Raw genomic sequence first — 6,208 nt, 5'->3', positions numbered from 1 at the left:
TTTGGAGCCCTAAACATATAAACAAATAAACATATATTGAGGCAATGTAGAAAAAGGATTACTGTTATTTATAAATAGCGCGGTTAATTATTCGGATTAGAATCTTAACTTTTTTTTTGATAAAGAATTAAAATCTTTACTTACATAAAGTATATATAGAGAGGCTTAACTAAATGCAAAATAATTCAATGTTGATATAGTGTAGACGTTCTTTAATTAAGTCTTAACTTTTAACCATTATAAAGACTGGTATACTTAACCATTATACGTGAATATAACGAACACAACTTTGGTGGTTTACACAAACGAAAAAGAAAAAAAAAACCAGCACAACGTTGGTGAACCACACTAGTATGTGTTTTGTTCTTTGCTTTTTATTCTTTTTTAGTTTTACCAACATCCGTAATATTATACATAGACATATTTAAGTTACCTTCAAGGTTTAGTCTATTTTCAAAAAGATACGTTTTCTAAAAATACCAATTTATGTTTATATAAATCAAAAGTTTCTTAATTAGCAAGATTTAATTTTTTTTTTGTAATACCAAATCTGTTTTAAAGGTTATGGGTGTTGTAGAACTATTCTTACATGATTAGAACTCTTGGAAAGTTTAATCCTTTCCAACTTGTTCTATCTATCTTATATTTTTAAAAGGTTGTTCTATATTTATTATTAAAAACAGAACTAAGAATATTATTTCACAAAAGTATGTATTATTTAAGAAGTATTAAGAGAGTATAATTATTAGAAAGAAGAAGAGAATGAGCAATGAAGGGCCACATGCGGCCGGCATGGTCCCTCCGTATAGGCATTTCTATTTGCCCCCTAAACATTTGACCTTCGAAACCGCATGCTTTTGATCCTCTTCTTTATTATATTATATTTTTCATTATGTTATTATTCAATAGAATATAATCACCAATCAAACTCAACTAGACTTTTTGTTATATATACTACTAGATGTTAATTCGTATCTTGAAATTATGTTCGTATCAAGCATGTCAATGCGGCGTGATTCTGTTATCTCACCTTGGTAAGAAATTATGAAAAATTCACCAAAAGTAATGGGAATTATTTGTGCGTGACATGTGAAACATTTTTCCTAAGATTCTGGTCCTTGTCAAGTGCATAAGTGTTCATGTTCTTTACATTCTAAACATCCAAAATCTTTGTAGTGTATTAAAGCATGACATATTCGGCCAATTCAAAAAAAATTCGGAAATAGAGTTCAAAATAAATTATTAATGTACAGAAAATTATGGTATGTAAAAAACACAATCCAGTTCAACTTGGAATCTTACATTTTGAATATATTAGTACTATATAGTACAACAATCCATGTTTGGTTTTTCTATAACTACCACCAAAATCATAAAATTTCAAAGATACTACCATAAACTTCATATTTATGAACTTTATACAAACTTTTGATTGAATCTATTGATTTTAATTTGGATTATTGTTACTATATAGTATATATTTTTTTAAATATCTTTGTTAATTTGGGTGTTGCATAGTTGGTTTGGCTTGACACTACTATGTATATCATTATCTATATATATATATATATATTATGGAGAAAAAAAAGTTAGAGTTCAGAGATTTATTTAAAATAATTGCATTTCTTTTCATGTCAAGTGGCGTATTTTCTACTATTTTCTATATATCTATACTCCAAAAAAAAAAAAAAAAAGCCTAATTTAATTCTCATTTATAATTCAAATATATCTCTATGAATTTGTATATGTAGTCAAAACTTCATCAATTTGTTTCTAATAACCAATTTTTAAAAAATCTCCTAAACCCGGAGATAAAATAAATACTGTCTATAATCCTCCTACTATTTTTGGAAAAGAAAATCTCCAAAATCGGAGATAAATAATGTAATTGGCTACCAAAAAAAAACAAAAAAACACCTAAACCGGTATGATTATCCTGAAAAAAAAAGCAAGGGCGGCTACTAACATGCGCATCGGGTATTTATTTATGAGTAAAGAAGAAAGACTCGTCCTCAAATCCTCATCATAATAACAAAATTGGGTGTGTGTGTGTGTGTGTCTGTCTGTGTGGACTCTCTCCTTCTTCTTCTTCTTCTTTGCAGGTTTTGAGGAGAATCGTGTCGGCTGAATCTGTGTCAGACACACCACTCTCTTCTCAGTAATTTTTTCTCATCTCTCTCTCTCTCTCTCTCTTGAGTTTTTTTTTTAATTCCATTTTTTAATTATTAGTAATTTTTTTCTTTCTCCTTCATATATAGTAATAGTACAGTATATAAATTAACAAACTTTTCTTGGTTTTCTTCTTCTTCTCCTCTGGCAATTACAGTTGCAAAGTCTTCGTCTTTCTTCTTCTTCCTCCAGAGACATACATCGATCATTAACAGAAAAAAAAGGGAAAGGATTCAATTTTTGCCCCCTTTTTTGATTCTCTTCTACACATATCCCCAAACGAAATCGAGAATGGGTTCGTTTCCTTGTCTCTGTTTCTGTTTCTATATTCCATTTTGATTCTTGATTTTTAAAAAAAAAAAAAATCCGAATTCGTCTCCGATGATTAGTTTCCAGAACTGGGTTTTCTTCAATTTTAGGTCTTTCCTTTGTTTTTTAACATTTCTAGGGTTTAGTCTCTGTTTTTAACCATTTCAAAGGGGTCTTTGTTTTGATTCAATCAATTGGGTTTTGGATTAGTTTGTTGATGATATCATTTTTTTTTTTTTTTTTTTTCAGATGTTTGTTTGAGCTATTCATNTGGATGATGAGATTGCAAAGTTCATCAAAAGAGTAAATCCACCAAGGTAATTTGAACTTTGTTCTGTTCTTCTTCTTCCATAAGTTATGATCTATCTTTTCAATTTTAGGCTGAGTTTCATTTGCTTATCATTTTTTAGGGTTGTGATCGATAACGAAGTTTGCAAGGATGTCACTGTCATTAAGGTAATCAAAATTTATCACCGTGTTAGGTTTTGATTTGAGTAGAATGGAAGAAATGAAGTATAAACATTTGTGTTTTTGTTATAGGTGGATAGTGCGAATAAACATGGAATACTTCTGGAGGTTGTTCAAGTTTTGACTGAGCTTAATCTCACCATTAAGAAAGCGTATATCTCATCTGATGGTGGCTGGTTTATGGATGTATTCAATGTTACTGATCATGAAGGGAACAAAGTCACCGATGATATCGTTCTTGAATATATTCGTACAGTAAGTAATAGCGATCCTTTCTTTGGTTTATTATTCGATTTTGGTTAGTTTTGATGATATGGTTATTAATTCGTTTGTGGTGTGTGATTGTTGGCAGTCTCTTGGCCCTGATGAGTCTTCTTGCTTCAGTCCATCAATGAGATCATCTATTGGTGTCAAACAATCTGTCGACTTCACTGTGATTGAGCTTACAGGAACTGACAGACCCGGTTTGTTGTCTGAGCTTTGCGCTGTCCTGATGGATCTGCAGTGCAATGTGGTAAACGCTGAGATATGGACGCATAGAGCAAAAGCAGCAGCGGTTTTGCAAGTAACCGACGAAGAAACCTGCTCTGCAATCACTGATCCAGAGAGGTTATCCAAAATCAGGAAACTTCTTGGTTATGTGCTTACAGGTGGATGCAGTGGCAGAAGATTCCGTGAACCTAAAACCACGGTTTCTTCTTCTCTCAATGAAACTCACACGGACCGTAAGCTTCATCAATTGATGTTTGCGGATAGAGATTACGATGAGTGGGAGAATAATGTTGAAGATGGGGATAAATGTGGGAGAGTCATTCCAGATGTGGATGTCTCCAACTTGCATGATTTGGATTACTCAATTGTGATGATCAAATGTAAAGACAGACCAAAGCTTCTTTTCGATACCGTCTTTACTTTGACGGATATGAAGTACGTGGTTTCACATGCCAGCATTGATGCTGAAGGTCCCGAAGCATATCAGGTGCTTATACATCTCTGCAAAATTTGCTTAAGCTCTGTATTTTATTTGAATCACAGGTTAGTCTTTTATACTGTTATCTGAGTTCTCGGGTTTTTGTAGGAATACTACATAAGACATACGGATGGATCTCCAGTCAAATCCGAGGCAGAAAGACAGCGAGTGATCAAATGTCTAAAAGCAGCAATCCAAAGAAGAGTCTCTGAGGTAATAAACATGGTTGTGATTTGCTTGAAGGAGCATGATAAGAATTTGGTGTGTTGTGACTTAACATTTAGGTTCATGTTTCTATGTTTTCAGGGATTAAAGCTTGAGCTTTGCACTTCAGATAGAGTAGGATTACTCTCAGATGTGACTCGGATATTCCGTGAAAACAGTCTTACAGTAACAAGAGCTGAAGTGAAGACAAAAGGAGACAAAGCTCTCAACACGTTCTATGTGAGAGACGCTTCTGGCTACCAAGTTGATGCTAAAACCATAGAATCCATTAGACAAGTCATTGGTCAGACGATACTTCAAGTGAAAGGCGGAAACACAGACGCTAAACCGAGTCCTCAAGATTCACCAACAGGGTTTCTTTTCAGGGTATTCAAGTCGAGATCTTTCGTCAACTTCGGGTTGATCAGATCCTAATCCATGAAGGAGGGAACTGTTTCCTCTAATTGTAAATGACCATAAGTACATTGTGTGAATATGTAGATAAAAAAGAAGCTTTTAGGACAGTAAAGTTTAGAATTCTTTTACAGGGTTTATTACATAGTATAGAATCTTGTGTAGGAAGGATTTGGTTTTATATTTGTGGCTGTATATAAATTGGATTCTTCTTTACTTGTTGTTGTTACTTGTTACCAGTCACTTTCGAATCGCTGGTTTGGTAAATCTCATTAGATTTCATTTGACTGGCCCAGTTGAAACATCTTTTTCAGAAGGTGATAGATTTTTTTTTTTTGGGAAACAGCTCATAATTTAGTACTACTAATCTTTAATAAAATAATTGGGTCATGTATTATATAATGCACACTTTGGCACAAAGTCATACGAGTAACAAATACTGGGTCATGATCCTTGTTGATTGGTGTGCCACATCTTTGACCATGACTGTTGCCGAGTGTCACATGTTGTATCCATAAGTTTCTCTCTATCGTTTTATTATATTTTAAATATGAATCAAAATTGAGAAAAAGTTGAACCCACGAAGAGTATTAGTACTATTTGTTTTTGTTGTTTTTCATTTATAATGATTTGTTGTGATGTGTATATTGCTCTCATCACGATCGTTTACAATCTAATATTGGACGGCAATATTGATCTAGTTTCGTATAAAAATAATGCCACAATGTTCCCACAGGCCCCGACAGAAACTAAAAGACATCACATCTGAAAGGCTTTTACAGACTGAGCCAAACAAAAGCAGAAAATTCAGATAAGAGACAAAAGAGACAAACGATAAATAAAGAAAAAAAGTTTTCAAAATAAACTTAATAAAGAAAGAATAGAGAGTTTCAGTTTTTTCAAACACCAATTTATGTTTTAATATGTTTATATAAACTTTAAATCAGTTTTACAAGGCACAAAAGAACGAGACAGACCAATCTCAGATTCTCAAGTCTCAACCTATTATTCACGTACCAATATTACTGTCCCAATATGTATCCTAGATTCCTCCTAGTTGACATGCACGTACCAATATTACTGTCCTCATGAGTAGGTTTTTAGACTTGTAGTTGAGGTTTTAAAGGTGAAACATAAGTTCCCAGGATTTCAGTTTATATATATATATTTTTTTTTTTTTTGCAATTTTGAAAATTTATTTTGTCATATCATTATAACATCATTATCATGCTACTATCATGCTATCATCATCATACCATCATGGCATCATCACATAGAGAAGAAACAAAAAAGAGGACAAAATTCTCGTATAGTTTCATCTTGTATCATTGCCTGATCATTGAATTCAAATATAACTAAATTCATTGCCTTTGGAAAAATAAATAATAGATCAAGTATGTTAAAATTTGTCTCATTTCCCCATTGAAATTTGTGTATGAACTATTCGTCCCTAGAAATTCCAAATCAACTGCAAACTGTACCATCAAATACTATAATACACAATCGTAATTTAAGATCTCCTCCTAGTAAATTGCACTGGAGTTTTATTTATATCTTCTAAAAATCGTTTGACATCACATCTACAGCTATAAAAATCACATGTAACACTCACTCCCTCTCCAAAAGTAAAATAAAATCTGAAAATTGTGACAATCAAATACAGAATCTATCAAA

At 32.4% G+C, this 6,208-nt stretch overlaps 1 pseudogene; it reads left to right on the top strand.

Moving 5' to 3' along the window:
• Positions 2,461 to 4,750, top strand: LOC104710287 (annotated as a pseudogene).

This window comes from Camelina sativa, chromosome 9 (genome assembly GCF_000633955.1).
Source record: "Camelina sativa cultivar DH55 chromosome 9, Cs, whole genome shotgun sequence".
Classification (NCBI taxonomy): domain Eukaryota; kingdom Viridiplantae; phylum Streptophyta; class Magnoliopsida; order Brassicales; family Brassicaceae; genus Camelina; species Camelina sativa.
Note: the sequence above shows the minus strand (reverse complement) of the source record. Positions and strands in the feature narration are given on the sequence as shown.